The sequence below is a fragment of the Amphiprion ocellaris genome, chromosome 11, assembly GCF_022539595.1.
Source record: "Amphiprion ocellaris isolate individual 3 ecotype Okinawa chromosome 11, ASM2253959v1, whole genome shotgun sequence".
NCBI lineage: Eukaryota > Metazoa > Chordata > Actinopteri > Pomacentridae > Amphiprion > Amphiprion ocellaris.
Window position 1 is genome coordinate 18,853,806 of NC_072776.1, and position 23,184 is coordinate 18,876,989.

Sequence of the window (23,184 nt, forward strand, 5' to 3'; positions counted from 1 at the left end):
GGTTTTTGGGTTCAGCCCCAGTCAGAGTTCAGCGCAATGCCCACCTTTCCCTCCTTGTGTCTTCCTGTAATTGTCATTTGTAGGGACATGCCAGCGCTTCAGGCATGGGACCGTTGAGCATATTGTGGGTGACCTGAAAAGACAAAATATGGTCAATGCACCAGAGCAAACAATGAAAAAATAATATTTCAATTATATTAACAATTCTCTTACCTTGATAGGAAGAAACCACATAATCCTTTATTCCAGGGGCATGCTCACCAGTGCCATAACCCAGCATGGCTCACCACCCAGGGACTGCTGAATGTGTTCCTAGGTCTTGGACCGCTTCTCCAAACCTTGGAGAAACAGAAGTTCTGCATAGTCCTCTGAAAGCTTCAACAATGGATGGGTTGGTCCATCCACCAGCATCTTGGAGTGCCTGGGTGCAAGATTCCCAATGATTGAGAGTGACAACTGGTCTGTGATGCCAGATTCAATGAGAGCATTGATCACTTTTTTGGTCATAAGAGATGAGGCCCCTTTCTCTGATAGGGCTTCCTCGGTGGCCTGAGGGAAAATACGGGCCGTAGGGAGATGGATGAACTGGTAGGTGATTGACTTAGAAGTATCCTCGTGCAGGAATGTTAGACATCCGTAGTCGCACCCTTTGTTGTAACTGTCACATTGCTAAATCACTGTCTGTTTTCAAAGAGCTTGTGCGATGTTCATGACTAAAAGGCGGTCCCACAATGGAGTTTCTTCCCTTCGCCATCTTCTAACCCAGTCCCTTCCTTCAACCCGTTGAATAGACGTCAGTGGAGGTGGCCCACTGGAATCTCAGGGGTGGAAGGATTCGCTTCAGGAAGGTAATCTCTTACATGATGAGTATCGACATGGTGGGCAAAATGGTTCATAGTTTTGCAGTAAGTCGTTGAAGCATGACTGATGTAATAGGAGATTGTTTCTGTTGTCCAAGGATCTCTTGATGTTATTATGTACATCAAAGGAAACAATGAAAGGTAGATAGAAAATAACAGGGGATACACATATAAATAATGTGTGTTGTGTATGTGTGTGTGTGTGTTGTGTGTTGTGTGTGTGTGTGTGTTGTGTGTGTGTGTGTGTGTATGTGTACATACTATCAGTGAGAGCATTGTATATACATACATCTATATACACACAGACACACATATGTTTATATGTGTACTACAGAAATCTTTTGTTATATTTGTCACTCTTAAATATTTCAGATCATCAAGCATATTTAAATTTAAGTCAAAGATAACACAAGAACACACCAAAAACACACTTTTTTTGAAGGAAAAATGCTATCAAGCTCATCTTACCCTATGTGAAAAGGTAATTGCCTCCTTAGCTACTGTAGTGGACTGAGGTGCAGATCGGTCCAAGACAGCACACAGAGAATCCCAAGACCCTTTCCCACAGCTGTAAATTTAGTAAGAAACCATTTTGGAGGACAGCTAAAACAAATATTAACATCCAAATGGAACATCTGCAGATTGGATGTTTACTGCAGAATGACCAATCACGGCTCTCTTGGAGACAACAGGATGTCGCCTACCTCCACCAGAAGGGTCATAAAGTGTCAATTGTGAGAATAACCACACCAATGGAAAAGAGGAGATTACATTTTTCATTGTGACCTCCTGACCTTTCTCTCTCCCTAACACACAAATAATTGACGCTATGCTACCAGTTTACCAAATTACAAAATTAATTTAAATAAATGGGTTGAATTTCATCAGCCACACTCTCATATGATTACTGCCAGGCTTGCTGAACCTGAACATCATTAAATAAAACCTGTATGGCATTGCGACATAGCAAAAGGGTCTCAAAAAACCTTACCTGATGCCACATTTTAAAGAGATTCAAGATTATAGTGAACCTTCCCAAGAATGGCCAACCGACCAAAGATTCTCCAAGAGCACACTGATATCAAATCCAGGTGGTCACAAAAGAACCCAAATGAACATCAAAAGATCGGCAGACCTCACTCGCCTCAGTTAAGGTCTGTCTACATGATTCCACAATGAGGAAGACACCGGAGGAAATGACATTCATGGCAGAGCTGCAAGGCACAAACCACTACTGACAACAAAGTACATAAAGGTTTGTCAAAAATGTTGAGATGAGCCCCAAGACTTTTGGGATGAAACCCCATGGACGAGGAAGACTTGGGTCCGTTACATCTGGCGTGAAGCTAATACTGAATTCCACAAGAAGAACATGATACCAACAGTGAAACATAGTAGTGGAAGTGTGATGGTTTGGGGCTGCTTTACTTCCACAGGACCTGAACAACGTGTCATAATTGATGGAGCCATGAATTCTGTTCTTTAGCTGAAAATCCTCCTGGAGAATATCCACCATCACTTCATGACCAAAAGCTCAACACAGATGGTTGATGCAGCATGACAACGAACCAAAGCACACAAGCAAGTCCACATCTGAGTGGCTCAAAAAGAACAAATTTAAGGTTTTGGATTGGCCAATCCAAAGTCCTGACTTCAACATGTTGAGATCCTGTGGCAAGACCTGAAAAGGACAGTTCATGCTGGAAAACCATCTCATGTGGCTGAATTACAACTATTCTACATAGAAGAGTGAACCAAAATTTCTCCATGGCGATGGAAAAGACTGATCACAAGCTGTAAGAAAAATTGAACTGCAGTTGTTGCTGCCAATTGACCAACTAGTAATTAGGTTCAGGGGAGTGATATAGGTTTTCAATAATTCTTCAAAATTTACAAACAGCATTTTTTGTTTTGTGGGTTAGCTCTGTTTAATATTAAAAAAGACAAATACTAGTTTGATGATCTGGAACATTTAAGTGTCACAAATATGCAAAAATAGAAGAGAGATTACACACACACACACAACCACACACAAGGGTGGGTCGAAACATGTTAAAATGTTAAAAAAAAAAAAAAAAAAAAAAAACTTTTGGAAAAAATGAAATACCTTTTTAGAGGAGAGTCAGCTGGATGCAACAAATTCACCATGTCAATTCCAACAACAGTTTGGCCTCTTTTACTCACTTCTGTAAAAGTATAGTGAGAAGAGCAATTTTGCATGTTTTTTTTCATTGTTTTAAAATAACATCAGAATAATTGAATTTGAGATGTTTAACATGACACAGTTGTACACAAATGTAGCCTTGTCAAGGTATTAAATACATTTCTGAGTGTGACTGCCAAATATTGCTTTCAAGAATTAGTTGCATGTTTTTAAAGGAGAGCAAAAAAAGAAAAACAGCTGTACATTTTGCTTTTCAGCAGTTTTTAAAGGTCGTGACTTCTAATTACCTTTTAAGAGTTTAGTATCTGACAGAAACTGATAAGGAGAACAGTTGATAGTATTCAGCTCATAAATTACGATGGGTGCGTCTCCACACTTTCCCTGCAAGAAAACATAAACATTCATGTTACAACATCCCCAGAATCAGACAGAGTAGGTTTACCATGTAGTCGATTAATGGAAACTATATTTTGAAATGACCTGCAACATACCATCACGCTTTGTAGCTCCTTGGCCAAGTGTTGTCCAGCGGCGCAGTCATATTGAACTTTAATGGACAGGAAATCTAAATATGTCTGAAACACAGGTACAGAAATGGGAATGTAGCTGAACATGGAATACATGTTGCTTTTCCAAAACAAAATTAACTTCACATGTTGGTCAAACAGCTGCACAATGCCCTTCAAAAGTTTGGGGTCACTTAGAAATGTCCTTATTTTTGAAAAAAAAAAAAATTTTTTTTAAATGAAGACTACTTGAAATTAATCAGAAATACAGTCTAAACATTGTTAATGTGGTAAATGACTATTCTAGCTGGAAACAGCTGATTTTTAATGGAATATCTACATAGAGGTATAGAGGAACATTTCCAGCAACCATCATTCCTGTGTTCTAATGCTACATTGTGTTAGCTAATGGTGTTGAAAGGCTAATTGATGATTAGAAAACCTTTGTGCAATTATGTTAACACATGAATTAAAGTGTGAGTTTTCGTGGAATACATGAAATTGTCTGGGTGACCCCAAACTTTTGAGCGATAATGCATATATGAGAAAATATCTTAGCATACGAATACTAACTTATTGCTGTACTGCTCATGAGCACAATTCTTACTTTTACTCTTTAAACAATATGTTTTGTTTTATGTGACTGTAGGATCTTACCAGCAGTTGGGTGTCACAGATGTCTGGAATTTTACTGGCCTTTGTCCCAACTGATACTTGTCCATCTGCACAAAGTTTGATTCAGTTATTAATTTACCATTTCACTCCCACATCAAACTGAGAGGTTACATTTTCCTCCCTCCTGCATTATTTAATCTCTGTTATCATGACCTTTGGGACATGTGGTTAATAGTTATTGGAAACTGTTATTTCATAGAACACATCCATAATTAAGGTGAATCTAATGAAAGTAGACAATAAAAGAAGATTAAAAAGAGCAACTCTTGTGAAATGTGATTACAAGCTAAGGTATATGTGCAAATACAGTCATGGGGATTACATTGTAAATAGGTATTTTAATACATAATGTAAAAAGACTGAGAGGATTGTATCTCTTATTTGTATGTTTAGGACAAGAATTCCTGTTGTCAGTGTATCACCAGCAATAAATGTCTTTGTTTTTCTAATTGAAATCTAGTAACTGAAGCTGGCAATGAACCTCTGAAATCCTGCTGGATGAATCCAGTGGGTCCCCATTGTGAACACTTGTGATGTAATACACACAAAAGTCAATCTGACTTTGTGTACATGTGTGTAATGTGTAAATCTGATGCTACCGCAAAACTACTGAAACATGATTTCAAAACTTTGATGGACTGCAAAGCTTGAATGAAATCATACTGTAAACAGATAAATATATGCACATCAGAATAAAATCTAATCTTGATTTCCTACCTCTCTCTGGAAACAGTTGGTGGTAGCGGCGGTAGACACTGGCATGTGCATGAAGAGCGTTTTGCAGGTCAGCATTGTTCAGCTCATCCAAGCTGCTCAGTGTCATCCAGGTCTTTGCCAGGTCTCCAAACTGTACAAAAACAAACTCTGCATACTGCTGAAACATCTGTACCAGCTTCTTGCTCTCCCAGCGTCCATACCTTGATCTCAGAGAGTCTGGTACAGTGGATCCATGAAGGATGACCAGAGGCTCAAGTCCCACCTGGTGCAGCTGCTTCATCAGGGTCTGGTAGCAGTTAACCACAGCCTGTTGGGGCTGGCTGGGGAGGCCTGAAGGAAGGAGCTGAGTCCATGACAGCGGTACCTTGAAGTGAGTCACCCCTCGGCTCTGGAGGTACTCAAAGTACTTTGTAGAATCAGGAGGTATGGGATGACTGCAGTCAAAGGTGTCCAGCAATGCCTTGTCAGATGTTTCTCCATTCAGGCCCATCACCTGTTTGTTGGTCATGGGGCCTGCGAGAAAGATGGCCTCAAGTTGATGGTCATGTTTCTGACTCAAGCAGCCATATACAGCTATCAGACACAGAGGAAGAATCTTCCTCAAGAGAGACATATTGTCCATTGAATGAGTCCCTGCATGGGTAACCTTTTATAGTTGTCCTGTTTACAACCTTGAACTTTTAGTCAGACCATAGTTTCATAACTGTCACCACTGCAGGTGGCAGAGTCCCTCTGCTGAGATGCTTTATGATGCCTTTGGCAAAGCTGGCTAAGTTCCTCTGATAAAGAGTCAGACAAAAGGCAGGTGACATTATGAAATGTAGTAAAAATCTGTATCGAGGTTATAGAAGAAACCGATTCACAGTGCAAGAGGACATCCAAGGACAGATTTTCAGCTGATTGTCATGGGTTACATTTGTGTGTTCAGTTGTAAGGGATTAAATCATAAAGCTTTATATGCCTGGTGTCAGTTAAGGTAAACAGTGTGGACCTTAATTGTGTATGAAACACATTTTGTTGTGTGTTGAATCAGACTTTGGTCATTTTGGGTTATTGCCAAACAGTGTCTGTGTGTGTTGCACATCACATGTAGGTGTGAGGCATCAGTGAAAAGGATATTTCTGTATGTATTCCAGCATATAAAATGTCATGATTTATTTCACACTTTAGTTCATGAGAGAAAATCAAGATTAAGCAAGATGTGATCAGTCAAGTCATTTTAAGGTTGTCATTTTATGTGCTTCATTGGATCCACTGGTCTCATATATTATGTACAGGTTAGGCAAACAACTGCTTCCGCAACTTTTGATTTGATTTGATACATACTAAATCAAATCAAATGTTTGTTTTCATGGTTTTTGTATTGTATGTGTCTTAATAACAGCGGTAAAGAGTTTTGTTATCCATGAGGCTCAGGGGGTTAAACTGGGAGCTCACTGCAGGTAAAGATGGTATCATCACAACAGGCTATATTGGAATCACTAATCTGAAAACTTGCAGTCAAATCTCACAATATTTAGTGTCATTCTGGTCCAGAATAATAGTTTCAGTGTGAATGTGAACTTTAGAGTATTTAAGCATCATGTGAATTGTTCTACCTTCTGTCTTTTACATTAAAATGACCTTGGTTTGCAGGGCTTCCCACTAAACTTCACTAACCTTTCATCAGGGATCACAAAATAGTGTAAATGCAATCCATTCATTCTGATCAGAAGTTAGTAACATCGGCTGACAGAGAATTGGAGTCTGAGAATTAGCCAACAAATGTGATTTAGGATCAACTCGACCTGACATGTAGCTGGTTAGTTTCAGGGCATCACTTCATTGTGTTCCAGTTAAACCTGGCTTCTGCTGTAACTGCTTTCCTCTCAATCAGTTACTCATAGTGGAAACGGTAGGATTTGTATGTCACCCATTTACTGTGTACATTGTTTGTGAGGAAAATATCTCCATTTTTCACATCCCTCCTCCCAGAATCCAAAAACATTTCAGAATTCTCCAGTGGTTATCTTTAACCTATCAGAGGATTGATTTACTATGTGTTTGCAAACCAAGAGGTTGTGTTAGCTATCATGCACTTGAGTTGGTCAAACAATCATAAAAATATAGCAGGTAAATAAACTTGACTGTGATTCTCACACATTTTAATTGCCATTGTTGAAATGTAGAAGCAGTTTAAAAGATTACATGTAGGTTCCTGATTGAGAAAAACAAATTTAATTTGTGACAAAACTGTCACTATTTTTAACTTATCATAGCTACTAAGATATATTACCCACGTTGGGTTCAAATTTATGTGTCTGCTATATTCTCTCTCCTAATACTTAAAGAGCAAACATTTTTAAAGCATATTGCAACTGCACATGTCCTGGTCTTCAAACGTGAGGTCAAGATGTGAATGCAGTTATCACTTGTGAGTCCAGAGTCTTTCTGATCATATCACAGAGCTGCATAAAATACTAACTTACATAACTAACACTGCTTTACTGCAGCACTATTTAGAAGGTATTTAAATCTAAATTTACGTAACACTGCAATAAGAAGAAAACAGAATACCTTTAAACATGCTGACTATCAGTGGATAGCATAATTTCATCCAATTCAAGGCACAATAAAGATGCGGACAAACATTTTATCCTGTTTGAAGCAGTGTGTAAAGATAAGGGTAATATATATGAACGACACCATAGGAACAAGCCTTTTTCTGTCATTATTGTACATAAATACAAACCTGTATAATTCCTTTTTTGGCACAAGGAAGTGCATAACTGGCCTCAAAAGCTTGTTATTGGGTTATTCCACCTCAAATCACCAGGGGGCCTTCTGCTTGCTTCAAACTGTTTTTTTTTTTTTTTTTAATCCTTAACTAGGAATATTTAAATGGTATATGTGAAATATTCTATTGATATATCAGGTCCTCTCCAAGATTCCAAGATATAGTTTTTAATTTGCCTGTTACCTGGGGGGGGGGGGGGGGGGGGGGGGGCTCACAAGGTGCAAAACATTAGGGACATCATAGGGCTTGAAATGAATTACATTTTTTATGAAAATTTCACAAAAACACAACACCACAGAGAAACACTGTGCAACAATCAGACGTCAATGTGACAAGGCAAGATGCTGAACACATGCTACGCATGGGAGACAGAGCAGACCGATGCTACGGTTGCTGAGCCAATCAGCACCCAGTGCTGTACGCTACACATTTTATTTTGATATAATATTCTTTTAATATGGTTTAATTATTATTTTTTATATTTTCATATGTTATTTTAAAATTTTAGGCTAGAAAATGCATATTTTACTGCAAAAATAATTAAAATAACAAATATATAAAAATATCTATATACCGCAAAATCCCTCACTATAGCGACAAATCCACGATACAAAATTAGATATATACAATTTAAAAATCTGCAATACAGTGAGACCGCGAAAAGTGAACCGCAATATGGTGATTCCAACTGCATAAACACCAAGTATCTTTCGGTCTGGTTCCGTACATACACCGATAAGGCATTCCCCGTAAATTCACAGTAAAGAGCTGGCAGCAAAAGTTGCCAGCAGAGCACTGTTATTCTACAGTAAACCTACCGTATCCTACAACAACAATTTATTACTGTAAAAAATATTACAGTATTATGATGTTTAGAGTTTATGCTTACAGTATATTACTGTCAGTATTTTGGTGCCATTATACTGTTATTTTACTGTTTGTACTGTAATCTTCATAAACAGTTTATTACTGTAAAATTGATATCAGAGAATGTGATGATATGAAGTGATAACATTGCTGAAAACTAATGATTTAAAAATGTCACATCTCAAAATTAAAGCCCCGGCAAATAGCATAGCATAGAAATGGCTCAGACAAGAGATGACTTTTCAACATTCAGCTTTTATTAAAACCAATTCTATATCAAACATATTTCAAAAACTGACTTATTTAACCCATTAAATTTTAGTAACATACAATCATTTCCTCATGGTGAATAGGTTCCCATTGTGCATGTTCTAGTTCAGGTACACTGAGTTTGGATTTCCATTTTTCCTGAACTGTAATGAAAGATATCTATATATCATTTAAATTATTTAATACTGCATTGAACACATTCAGCAGCTAACAAATTTCAAGTAATTCAAGTCTTGCAAAATCAAATCTACAAAAAAATGAATGATGTTTAACATGTTGTCAACAATCTGTTTAAAAATTGCACATCACATTTCAGGTACCCTGCCTTCAGAATCAGTCTTTCATATCTCATGATCATGTTCAATAAATACCACGTCATGGAACAAACCTGGAACTTCAAAACTGAGACACATGGACTGAAGTATTTTATACTGAACCAAACACAATACTGAGACTTGTTACCTTAGAATGACAGCATGAACATCTGGTTGCAGACTGGGCTTTTCCTTTGTGAAAGTCAGGTCCTGTGTGGAGAGGTGCTGTGGGTTTACATGAAGTCCCACTCAGAGTCCATGAGTCTTTTTATAAAGGTGACTACATGGGGATTTACAGTAGATGCCTTTTTCTGGAGCAGCTTCCCAGACCTCTTGGACATCACCTTCTCCTGGCTGGCCTTTGTTCCCCTCTCAGGGTTGATACCAAGGAAGGGCCTACAATGAAATGACAAAGAAAGGGTATATTAGGTGTGGTAGGCAAACATCCCTTAAACTCAATATGGAACTCTGTCACATTCATCAAAAAAACTAACAAACAAACTAACAAAAAAAACCCCAAAAAACAGGAAACTAAAATTATTAAGCAAAACAGAGGCTTCCACTTATAACAGCTATTTAGTTCAGTACACATTTAAATCTAATTTTTGCAGCCATTTGCAAAACAAGCAAATTTACTTTTCCTAAGTGGAGAGAAAAGCAACATGACACATCCTACAAACCTTTTTTTAAAACTTGAAATACATGGAGGACTAAAAGTGCCAAAATTAAATAAATAAATACATCATTAAATAATTAATTAAATATGTCATTAATTAATTAAAATTGGAATTAAATATGTCATGAATGAATTAAAATTGGAATTAAATACATAAATGTGTTATTGAATATGTTATTAATTCATTAAAATAGCAATTCATTTTAGGTAAAAAAAAAACCATATTATTATTATTTCACTAATTAATTAATTATTTCATGGTCCTTGTGTTGCAGTGGATCATGAATTTATTGTATCTGTCAACCTCGCCCGTCAAAGTCGGTGGGCGGATCCTAACACCTGATTGGTTACCCTGCACATCAAGTCAAGGCAAATCGATTCCAGGTAATGGATTGAAGCAGAGCTTGTGAACACATTCCGATACACTGGGTGGCGCTATTCACCTCCTCGTTGGTTTGGATTAAACAAAACTTTATTGGCAACCGCTAAAGACTCGGTCCTCTACCCCAAATGTTGATACAGCGCGGTGCAAGACAACATTTCCTTTAGCGTTTCCTTTAGCACCTACTCGGCGCGGTACGACTCGCCACTACTGTACTGGACTCGGCTCATCTCGGTTTAGATGTTTTTCCATCACATTGAGTACCACCTCATCGTGGGTGGAGTCGTCATAGCACGGCGGACCGAAGGTCCTTTACCGTCATTTGTGTGCGACACAACAATGGACATGGAGGCGATGGTTCACCTGCTGCTCGGTCTGTGGCTTTCTGTCAGATTCAAAGTAATAGAAGAGTCGGAGAAAGCTGAGAGCGGCGAGTCGAAACACTCAGGAGACACACAGGAGAGTTTGGGAGGCGATGCAGCAGCATCAAGCTGAAGACAAGAGGATATGAACTATGATATGAGGGTAAGCTAAGGAAAAGGAAAAGAAAAACTTTTATAAATATTTCATTTTTATAAGTACTTCTACACATATAGATACCTCTAAGTTTGATCAAAGTACAATAACTCTGTGTCCTGTTGTACGATGTTTTCCCAACAGATGGCGCTACCCTCATGAATGGAGCATCAACAAGTGACATCTACAACAGAACAGGAATGTCTGGAAGCCAGTGGCCACCACTTTGAGCACCTCTTGTAATTGTAGAGGTCAAAGATAACTTTTATTAATCTCATGATGTCTGAATAAATTTGGTATTGAAATATTTATGCAAGTTTTTCTTTTCCTGATGTGTGTAAACATTATTTTGGCTGACTCTGTATAATGGGTTTCTGACAGGTCACCAGGCAACATCTTTTTATAATAATGACAAACATACCTGCATTCTACAGGAGTGATTTTCCTCATGTGCAGGTAAAGATGTGTGAGGAGCTTAGAGATGACAGGAGCAGGAGTCATCCTCACTAATTCAGCTTCCACCTAGAAACAGAAAGACCACAAACAAACACACAGATAGACTCTCAAACGTTCAACCTCACAGCCTCAAAATATCTGTTTAGGAAGTGTTGTGTTTCTAAATTCTGCTGAAAGCATTGACAGACATTCTCTTACAAGGTTGTGTAAAAAGCAGCCTGTCCTCTGAGCTACTGAGAAATTTTCCTGAACAAAGTTTCTACGTGTAAATCAGCTCAACAGAAACTAAAGCCTTAGTCAGAGATAACAGATATAGCAAATTATAAACAACTTTCTTTGTTAACGCAGACTTTCTGCTTCAACCTCACATAAAAAGGGGAGTTTAACTCGTCAGGTGACTGAAAATGAACGGCTTGTGCAGTTCTAGATCCAGAAGTAGGATGTTTCAACTCATGTTTTACTACAAATACATGCAGTAATAAATAAATACAATGGCTGGTTGTTAGTTTATTCACTATTAAAGTCACTTTATATACTGGATTGAACTTGAGCAGTGGAAGAGAGAAGGAATTTAATGAAATTATGGAGATTCAGAGAGGTAATGTTGCGGAATGTTAAGTTTAGCGCAGTTTAATTCAAACCAGCTGAATGTTAAACTTCAGTGCAGCTTAACGAGTTTCAGTTAACCTTAAAGTAAAATAACTTTTTTAAAAGCTAAAATACACAGCAGAGAAATACAGGTTGAGAAGGTCATTCTGATAATGAGGACAGCTGCTGCAGCAACTAACACAGGTGTTCAGCGGTAAGTTAGCCACCTGTGTTAATTAGCTCGCTCGCTAACTTAGCCGCTTATCTAGCTAACGCGTCCGGACCAACTGCTCAAACACGACAAAACACAACTCTTCACGAGTCGCTGACTTAACGTACAACAAAACAACGCTACTGGTTAGAAGTATCTATTAGTGATGGGACGAACAACACTGGTGCATCAGCACTGTGCCAAGCACACAAGAGTGAAACCCCGTATTGGTGCGTGTATCGCTTTAAGAAAAAATCATGTGACCGATACAGAAAGTGTGTCGATTGGATGTGCTGCGCCAAATTGTGTTTAAAAGGAAACAAACTGTATTGACATGTATTGTTGCTGTGTCTGTTTGACCTCACCTTGTTCAACTTCTGACTTCATGGATCGTTCCAATAAGAAGAAGTTTTCCCCAGTCTGGAATCATTTTGATGGCAAATAAGGTAAATCTGTTTCTCCTTTGGGCATTGTTTACTGTTTTTTTAATTAAATGTTTCTACTCTTTTCTGTAAGAGGTTTGATTGTTTTCAGATGGATTAACTTCCTATTTTATTGTAGGTGAAGTGTCGGCTCTGCTCCACAGAGACATCTTACATCAATAAGAGCACTTCATCAATGCTGAGGCACTATAGAGCTCAGCATGGCAATGAAGAATTGGCAGATACTCGTGTGAGTACCCCAGGTATGTTGAAATTCTCAAAAATTTGAATTTCCAAAAATAGTTTATTACACTCAAAAGGCTTTGTGTGACTCTGTAATATTGTTGGTAAAAATTACAGTACTTTAAGACGCTTTAAACAAAATATTTCCGTTTTGCTTGCAGTCCCTAACAAGCAAGCAGTGGATGAGGCTGTGGTCAACATGATCATCAAAGACTGAAAACACATATTTTTTGTGTTTGTTTGTATATTTCTGTTGCAGTTTGTCATGTGATAATAAACTAACAACTAACAAAGAATTATTTCTAAAATATTTGTTAGGGCACAATCTCTGGAAACCTCTGGATACGGAGGTTGAGGAGAACAACTCGACCTCGAATACTACAGCTGGTTCCATAGTTGAAGTCCAACGCTACCTGGCTGAAACCAACACACCCAGAGCACAAGATCCGTTACAATATTGGAAAAATAACCAGAAAACATGTCCACACCTGTATCAACTCGCACTTAAATTTTTATGCACACCATCCTCATCTGTACCCTGTGAGAGAGTTTTTTCTAAGGCAGGGGAACTGATGTCCAAGAAGAGAAATCGCCTTGGAGCAAAGACACTACAAAAACTTTTGTTCCTCAATAAAAGTGTATGAATGAATCCATTTTTAGTCTGTTATTTCGTATGATTGAACACTTAAGTTAAAAAAATTCCATACATAAGTTAAAAATTGGAACTCTGAATTTTATTGTAGACAAATTTGCTATATTTTACATACCAACTCATTTTAGCATTTACACAAAGTAAATTTAAAACTCTTCTCATAGACAACTTCAACTCAGCAAACAAATTGAGCAAATGAAATTAAACAATGATGAGATCATATTTTCAGTAAAAGACTAGCAATTAAATAAAGATTAAATATTATTTCACAGGCTGATGTTGGGTTTGCAGCGTGTAAGCTTTTCCATCTTATTTTATTTTTTTTACCTGCAATGATTTTAGATCTACTGCAGAGGTCACTATTGAGTGACCAACACAGTGTCAATACAGTGCCAACACAGTTTGGGTAGTGTGTCAATACACTCCTTGAGGCATCATCATCCCATCACTAGTATCTATCTTCTTACCGTGTTTTACTCCAAAAACAAGATCAACAGCAGCCAGAGATGCTACCAGACATTCCGACCATAGACATATATAGAATACTAGATCCGCTAACGCGCTGTCTTCTATACATATCTATGGTCTGACCAATCACTGCTCTCTGGCTCCGCCCTCTGAGAATCTTGTTGTCGTTTGGCTCCACACTTGAGTTAGGTAAAGTTGACAAGATATTCACAGATTCGGACTTCCGGCATCAACAACTCATGAGATATACGTTGTAAAATCATAAACAATGCCTCTTTCCCATCGTTGTAAGCTAGACAATGTGCTACAAGGCTAGATTTATCAAAACTCGCTGTCTTTCAAGCTGCAGAAATAACATTGATGTCTATGAGCAGCTGGCTGTGCAACGAGTGAACAGGGACCGTCTGCAAATAGCAAAACCGCTGCAACAGCGAAGAGAGGCACTAGACAAATATTCAATTACTTAACTTTTATACACTGTAGTGTCACCAAATTTACTGCAGCCATCAATTGTCTCCTGCTGGTCATAGTACAACTCTTGGTTTGACACTAAATACAAAATCTGAATTTTAAGGAATTTTTATTATTTTATTGTTATTTTATTAGTCATAAAATTCAATAACTTCACTCTTGTTTACTGTAGTATCACCAAAATCACTGGAGCCTTCAATTGTCTCCTGTTGATCATACTACAACACTTGGTTTGACATTAAATTTAAAAAAAATACTTTTAAGTAATTTTTATTAGTAATAACATTCAGTAACTTCACTCTTATACATTGTATTGTCACCAAAATAACTGGAGCCATCAATTGACTCCTACTGGTCATACTACAACTCTTGGTTTGATATAAAAACATTTTTTCATAATTTTAATGAATTTTATTATTTTAATTAGTAATACAATTCAATAACTTCACTCTTATGTACTGTAGTGTCATCAAATTTACTGGAGCCATCAATTGTCTCCTGTTGATCATACAACAACACTTGGTTTGACATTAAATTTTAAAAAAATTATTTTAAGGAATTTTTATTAGTAATAAAATTCAATAACTTCACTCATACATTGTAGTGTCACCAAAATCACTGGAGCCATCAATTGTCTCCTGTTGATCATACTACACTTGGTTTGATATTCAGTACAAAACCTGAATTTTAAGGAATTTTTATTGGTAATAAAAGTCCGTAACTTCACTCTTATACATTGTATTGTCACCAAAATAACTGGAACCATCAATTGACTCCTATTGGTCATACGACAACTCTTGGTTTGATATAAAAACATTTTTTCATAATTTTAATGAATTTTATTATTTTAATTAGTAATACAATTCAATAACTTCACTCTTATGTACTGTAGTGTCATCAAATTCACTGGAGCCATCAGTTGGCTCCTGATTGTCATACTATAACCCTTGGTTTGATATTAAATTTAAAAAATCTGAATTTTAAGGAATTTTTGTAGTAAATAAAATTCAATCACTTTACTCTTAAACACTGCAGAAAAAATTAACTCCATCCAACCATCAAAAAGTCCTACTGATCATACCTTCAGGTTTTTTCTTCCAAGTATTGTCCGTACAGTCCTTAACTTGGAAAATATTATTAGCTGTTTAACATTATGGTTTAAATGAATCAGTTAACGCTGCAGCCTTGTAAGAAGGCGTCTTATTGTCTTTCTTCCCAATCGTCAGTACTTGAGGAGACAGGCTAAACAGTTTACTTTGGTATATTAGTGTTATCTGATCCTCTCTTTGGTGAGGATTCCAAGTTCCATTACTATTCAATATCATGTATTTGGACAAACAGGTGCACTGTGGATCTAAAAATATAGCCCCACATACATCAAGACAAGAGCCATCAAAGCTAATTTACTCATAATCCTTAACTTCTAGAGATGAAAGTGGCTGTTGGCAAAAAACCCTGAAAATTTTTTTTCTAAGCAACTTTGCCAAGTGAGCGCCGAAGGTGCTCCAAGAGGCTGCCGAAGGCAGCCTTATGCGAGTGCCGAATAATAAATTATAATAGTGTCATTGTTACAATTAAATTAACAGAGCATTATAGTCTTTATTAACAATAAGAATATATGTAAAAAATTAAAATGACCACGCAATATTCAATGAAGATAAAAATTTAAAAATGACCAAGCAATATAGATCTTCAATGGAGTCTATCTTATCAAAGCATGCACAAATATCTATTCACTCAAAAAAAATGAAAAAATTGAGGTCTATCTATTTTTGTAAAATAAAAAAAAAAGTTCCTAGTTTGTCTAATTTCCTGATATATTCAGACAAGAAATCGCCGTTCGTATCTTTCTCTTCTAACCACGACCACCGGAACGCGTTCTTGACTGTCGCGTCTATAGCATGCACGTCAGCGTGCCTGTCTACCTGTTTAAACATTGTCCTGACAGGTACGGGTCAGTACATTTACACAAAAGCAAAGGTCGTCTATTCAATGAGCGCGATTCAATGATTAATCTCTCCTTTGTACTCAAAACTGGCGCTATTCAGTGCATCCGCTCTCGCAAATTCTCGCAGCAATGTATTCAGCATTAGATTGGAATCGCGTCAATGAACGAGATTCAAAATGGCTGCCTCCGTACAGGAATATAAACAACAAACAACGCATTAGCGATAAGAATAAGATTTTCAAAAAGAATACTATCAATCAAATTCTGATTTTCACTGAAAACTTCGATCAATTTTCCCAGATTCCCGGAAATGAACTCAAAAAATTTGAAATCCCAGATTTTCGGGAAAACCCGGAAAACTTTCATCTCTGCAAATTACAACAAAACCTGTAGGAAGACATCAAGTTTAGAGGAAAAACATCAGAATTATAACATTTATCAGGCAGAGATTCATCCCGAGAGCCCTGAAACCTGTAGAAAGATGTTAAATTTAGAGGAAAGACTGAGAAATTACACAAAAACCTGCAGGAAGACATTAAATTTAGAGGAAAAACATCAGAATAAAAACATTTATCAGGTAGAGATTCATCCCGAGAGCCCTGAAACCTGCAGAAAGACGTCAAATTTAGAGGAAAAACTGAGAAATTATAACATTTATCAGGTAGAGATTCATCCCGACAGCCCTGAAACCTGCAGAAAGATGCTAAATTCAGAGGAAAAACGGAGAAATTACACGAAAACCTGCAGGAAGATGCTAAAATTAGAGGAAAAACATCAGAATTATGACATTTATCAGGCAGATTCATCCCGAGAGCCCTGAAACCTGCACAAAGATGTTAAATTTAGAGGAAAAACATCAGAAATATAACATTTATCAGGAAGAGATTCATCCCAAGAGCCCTGAAACCTGCAGAAAGATGTTAAATTTAGAGCAAAAACATCAAAATAACAACATTTGTCAGGTAGAGATTCATCCCGAGAGCCCTGAAACCTGCAGAAAGATGCAAAATTTAGAGGAAACACTGAGAAATTACACCAAAACCTGCAGGAAGACATCAAGTTTAGAGAAAAAACATCAGAATTCTTACATTTATCGGGCAGATTCATCCCGAGAGCCCTGAAACCTGCAGAAAGATGCTAAATTTAGAGGAAAAACTGAGAAATTAAATCAAAACCTGCAGGAAGATGTTAAATTTAGAGCAAAAACATCAAAATAACAACATTTGTCAGGTAGAGATTCATCCCGAGAGCCCTGAAACCTGCAGAAAGATGTTAAATTTAGAAGAAAAACTGAGAAATTACACCAAAACCTGCAGGAAGAAAACAAGTTAAGAAGAAAAACATCAGAATTATAACATTTATCAGGTACAGATTCACCCTGACAGCCCTGAAACCTGCAGAAAGATGCTAAATAGAGGAAAAATGGAGAAATTACACCAAAACCTGCAGGAAGATGCTAAATTTAGAGGAAAAACTGACAAATTACAACAAAACCTGTAGGAAGACATCAAGTTTTGAGGAAAAACATCAGAATAATAACATTTATCAGGCAGGGATTCATCCCGAGAGCCTTGCAACCTGCAGAAAGAAGTTAAATTTAGAGGAAAAACATCAAAATAACAACTTCTATCAGTTAGAGATTCATCCCGAGAGCCCTGAAACCTGCAGAAAGACGCTAAATTTAGAGGAAAAACATAAAAATTAGACCAAAACCTGCAGGAAGATGCTAAATTTAGAGGAAAAATGGAGAAATTACACCAAAAACTGCAGGAAGATGCTAAATTTAGAGGAAAAACTGAGAAATTAAATCAAAACCTGCAGAAAGATGAGAAATTTAGAGGAAAACATCAGAATTAAAATATTTATCAGGTAGAGATTCATCCTGAGAGCCCTGAAACCTGCAGGAAGATGCTAAATTTCGAAGAAAAACATCAGAATTTATCAGGTAGAAATTCATCCTGAAACCTGCAGAAAGATGCTAAATTTAGAGGAAAAATTGAGAAATTACACCAGAACTTGGCGAAAGATGCTAAATTTAGAGGAAAAACATCAAAATAACAACATTTATCAGGTAGAGATTCATCCCGAGAGCCCTGAAACCTGCAGAAAGATGTTAAATTTAGAGGAAAAACTGAGAAATTACATCAAAACCTGTAGGAAGATGCAAAATTAAGTGGAAAAACATCAAAATAACTTTTATCAGGTAGAGATTCATCCTGAGAGCCCTGAAACCTGCACAAAGATGCTAAACTTAGAGCAAAAACATCAAAATAACAACATTTATCAGGTAGAGATTCATCCTGAGAGCCCTGAAACCTGCACAAAGATGCTAACCTTAGAGGAAAAACTGAGAAATTACACCAAAACCTGCAGGAAGATGCTAAATTTAGAGGAAAAACATAAAAATTAGACCAAAACCTGCAGGAAGACATCAAGTTTAGAGGAAAAACATTAGAATAATAACATTTATCAGCTGGAGATTCATCCCGAGAGCAAAGAAACCTGCAGAAAGATGTTAAATTTAGAGGAAACACTGAGAAATTACACCAAAACCTGCAGGAAGACGCTAAATTAAGAAGAAAAACATCAGAATTGTAACATTTATAAGGTAGAGATTCATCCCGAGAGCCCTGAAACCTGCAGAAAGACGTTACATTTAGAGGAAAAACTGAGAAATTACATCAAAACCTGCAGGAATATGCTAAATTAAGAAGAAAAACATCAGAATTGTAACATTTATAAGGTAGAGATTCATCCCGAGAGCCCTGAAACCTGCAGAAAGATGTTACATTTAGAGGAAAAACTGAGAAATTACACCAAAACCTGTAGGAAGATGCTAAATTTAGAGGAAAAACATAAAAATTAGACCAAAACTTGCAGAAAGACGCTAAATTTAGAGGAAAAACATAAAAATTAGACCAAAACCTGCAGGAAAATGCTAAATTTAGAGGAAAAATGGAGAAATTACACCAAAACCTGCAGGAGGATGTTAAATTTAGAGGAAAAACATCAAAATAACAACTTTTGTCAGGTAGAGATTCATCCCGAGAGCCCTGAAACCTGCAGGAAGATGTTAAATTTAGAGGAAAAACATGAAAATTAGACCAAAATCTGTTAAATTTAGAGGAAAAACTGAGAAATTATAATATTTATCAGGTAGAGATTCATCCCGAGAGCCCTGAAACCTGCAGGAAGATACTGAATTTAGAGGAAAAAAATGAAAATTAGACCAAAACCTGCAGGTAGATGCTAAATTTAGAGGAAAAACATCAAAATTATAAAACATCAAAATAACAACATTTATCAGCTGGAGATTCATCCCGAGAGCAAAGAAACCTGCAGAAAGATGTTAAATTTAGAGGAAACACTGAGAAATTACACCAAAACCTGCAGGAAGACGCTAAATTAAGAAGAAAAACATCAGAATTGTAACATTTATAAGGTAGAGATTCATCCCGAGAGCCTTGAAACCTGCAGAAAGATGTTAAATTTAGAGGAAAAACTGAGAAATTAAATCAAAACCTGCAGGAAGATGCTAAATTTAGAGCAAAAACATCAAAATAACAACATTTATCAGGTAGAGATTCATCCCGAGAGCCCTGAAACCTGCAGAAAGATGTTAAATTTAGAGGAAAAACTGAGAAATTACACAAAAACCTGCAGTGCCCTGAAACCTGCAGAAAGACGTTACATTTAGAGGAAAAACTGAGAAATTACACCAAAACCTGCAGAAAGATGCTAAATTTAGAGGAAAAACTGAGAAATTACATCAAAACCTGCAGGAATATGCTAAATTAAGAAGAAAAACATCAGAATTGTAACATTTATAAGGTAGAGATTCATCCCGAGAGCCCTGAAACCTGCAGAAAGACGTTACATTTAGAGGAAAAACTGAGAAATTACACCAAAACCTGCAGAAAGACGCTAAATTTAGAGGAAAAACATAAAAATTAGACCAAAACCTGCAGGAAAATGCTAAATTTAGAGGAAAAATGGAGAAATTACACCAAAACCTGCAGGAAGATGCAAAATTTAGAGGAAAAACATCAAAATAACAACTTTTGTCAGGTAGAGATTCATCCCGAGAGCCCTGAAACCTGCAGGAAGATGTTAAATTTAGAGGAAAAACATGAAAATTAGACCAAAATCTGTTAAATTTAGAGGAAAAACTGAGAAATTATAATATTTATCAGGTAGAGATTCATCCCGAGAGCCCTGAAACCTGCAGGAAGATACTGAATTTAGAGGAAAAAAATGAAAATTAGACCAAAACCTGCAGGTAGATGCTAAATTTAGAGGAAAAACATCAAAATTATAACATTTATCAGGTACAGATTCATCCTGAGAGCCTTGCAACCTGCAGAAAGACGCTAAATTTAGAGGGAAAAACATAAAATTAACCAAAATCTGTTAAATTTAGAGGAAAAACTTCAAAATAACAACTTCTATCAGTTAGAGATTCATCCCGAGAGCCCTGAAACCTGCAGAAAGACGCTAAATTTAGAGGAAAAACATAAAAATTAGACCAAAACCTGCAGGAAGATGCTAAATTTAGAGGAAAAACTGAGAAATTAAATCAAAACCTGCAGGAAGATGCTAAATTTAGAGCAAAAACATCAAAATAACAACATTTATCAGGTAGAGATTCATCCCGAGAGCCCTGAAACCTGCAGAAAGATGTTAAATTTAGAGGAAAAACTGAGAAATTACACCAAAACCTGCAGAAAGATGCTAAATTTAGGGAAAAACATCAAAATAACAACATTTATCAGGTAGAGATTCATCCTGAGAGCCCTGAAACCTGCACAAAGATGCTAACCTTAGAGGAAAAACTGAGAAATTACACCAAAACCTGCAGGAAGATGCTAAATTTAGAGGAAAAACATAAAAATTAGACCAAAACCTGCAGGAAGACATCAAGTTTAGAGGAAAAACATTAGAATAATAACATTTATCAGCTGGAGATTCATCCCGAGAGCAAAGAAACCTGCAGAAAGATGTTAAATTTAGAGGAAACACTGAGAAATTACACCAAAACCTGCAGGAAGACGCTAAATTAAGAAGAAAAACATCAGAATTGTAACATTTATAAGGTAGAGATTCATCCCGAGAGCCCTGAAACCTGCAGAAAGATGTTAAATTTAGAGGAAAAACTGAGAAATTACATCAAAACCTGCAGGAAGATGCTAAATTTAGAGCAAAAACATCAAAATAACAACATTTATCAGTAGAGATTCATCCCGAGAGCCCTGAAACCTGCAGAAAGATGTTAAATTTAGAGGAAAAACTGAGAAATTACACAAAAACCTGCAGTGCCCTGAAACCTGCAGAAAGACGTTACATTTAGAGGAAAAACTGAGAAATTACACCAAAACCTGTAGGAAGATGCTAAATTTAGAGGAAAAACATAAAAATTAGACCAAAACTTGCAGAAAGACGCTAAATTTAGAGGAAAAACATAAAAATTAGACCAAAACCTGCAGGAAAATGCTAAATTTAGAGGAAAAATGGAGAAATTACACCAAAACCTGCAGGAGGATGTTAAATTTAGAGGAAAAACTGAGAAATTACATCAAAACCTGCAGGAAGATGCAAAATTTAGAGGAAAAACATCAAAATAACAACTTTTGTCAGGTAGAGATTCATCCCGAGAGCCCTGAAACCTGCAGGAAGATGTTAAATTTAGAGGAAAAACATGAAAATTAGACCAAAATCTGTTAAATTTAGAGGAAAAACTGAGAAATTATAATATTTATCAGGTAGAGATTCATCCCGAGAGCCCTGAAACCTGCAGGAAGATACTGAATTTAGAGGAAAAAAATGAAAATTAGACCAAAATCTGCAGGTAGATGCTAAATTTAGAGGAAAAACATCAAAATTATAACATTTATCAGGTACAGATTCATCCCGAGAGCCCTGAAACCTGCAGGAAGATGTTAAATTTAGAGGAAAAACATGAAAATTAGACCAAAATCTGTTAAATTTAGAGGAAAAACTGAGAAATTATAATATTTATCAGGTAGAGATTCATCCCGAGAGCCCTGAAACCTGCAGGAAGATACTGAATTTAGAGGAAAAAAATGAAAATTAGACCAAAACCTGCAGGTAGATGCTAAATTTAGAGGAAAAACATCAAAATTATAACATTTATCAGGTACAGATTCATCCCGAGAGCCCTGAAACCTGCAGAAAGACGCTAAATTTAGAGGAAAAACATAAAAATTAGACCAAAACCTGCAGGAAAATGCTAAATTTAGAGGAAAAATGGAGAAATTACACCAAAACCTGCAGGAAGATGCTAAATTTAGAGGAAAAACTGAGAAATTACATCAAAACCTGCAGGAAGATGCAAAATTTAGAGGAAAAACATCAAAATAACAACTTTTGTCAGGTAGAGATTCATCCCGAGAGCCCTGAAACCTGCAGGAAGATGTTAAATTTAGAGGAAAAACATGAAAATTAGACCAAAATCTGTTAAATTTAGAGGAAAAAATGAGAAATTATAATATTTATCAGGTAGAGATTCATCCCGAGAGCCCTGAAACCTGCAGGAAGATACTGAATTTAGAGGAAAAAAATGAAAATTAGACCAAAACCTGCAGGTAGATGCTAAATTTAGAGGAAAAACATCAAAATTATAACATTTATCAGGTACAGATTCATCCCGAGAGCCCTGAAACCTGCAGAAAGATGTTAAATTTAGAGGAAAAACTGAGAAATTACACCAAAACCTGTAGGAAGACGTTAAATTTAGAGGAAAAATGGAGAAATTACACCAAAACCTGCAGGAAGACATCAAGTTTAGAGGAAAAAAAATTAGAATTATAACATTTATCAGGTAGAGATTCATCCCGAGAGCCCTGAAACCTGCAGGAAGATGTTAAATTTAGAGGGAAAACTGAGAAATTACACCAAAACCTGCAAGAAGACGTTAAATTTAGAGGAAAAACATCAGAATTATAACATTTATCAGGTAGAGATTCATCCCGAGAGCCTTGAAAC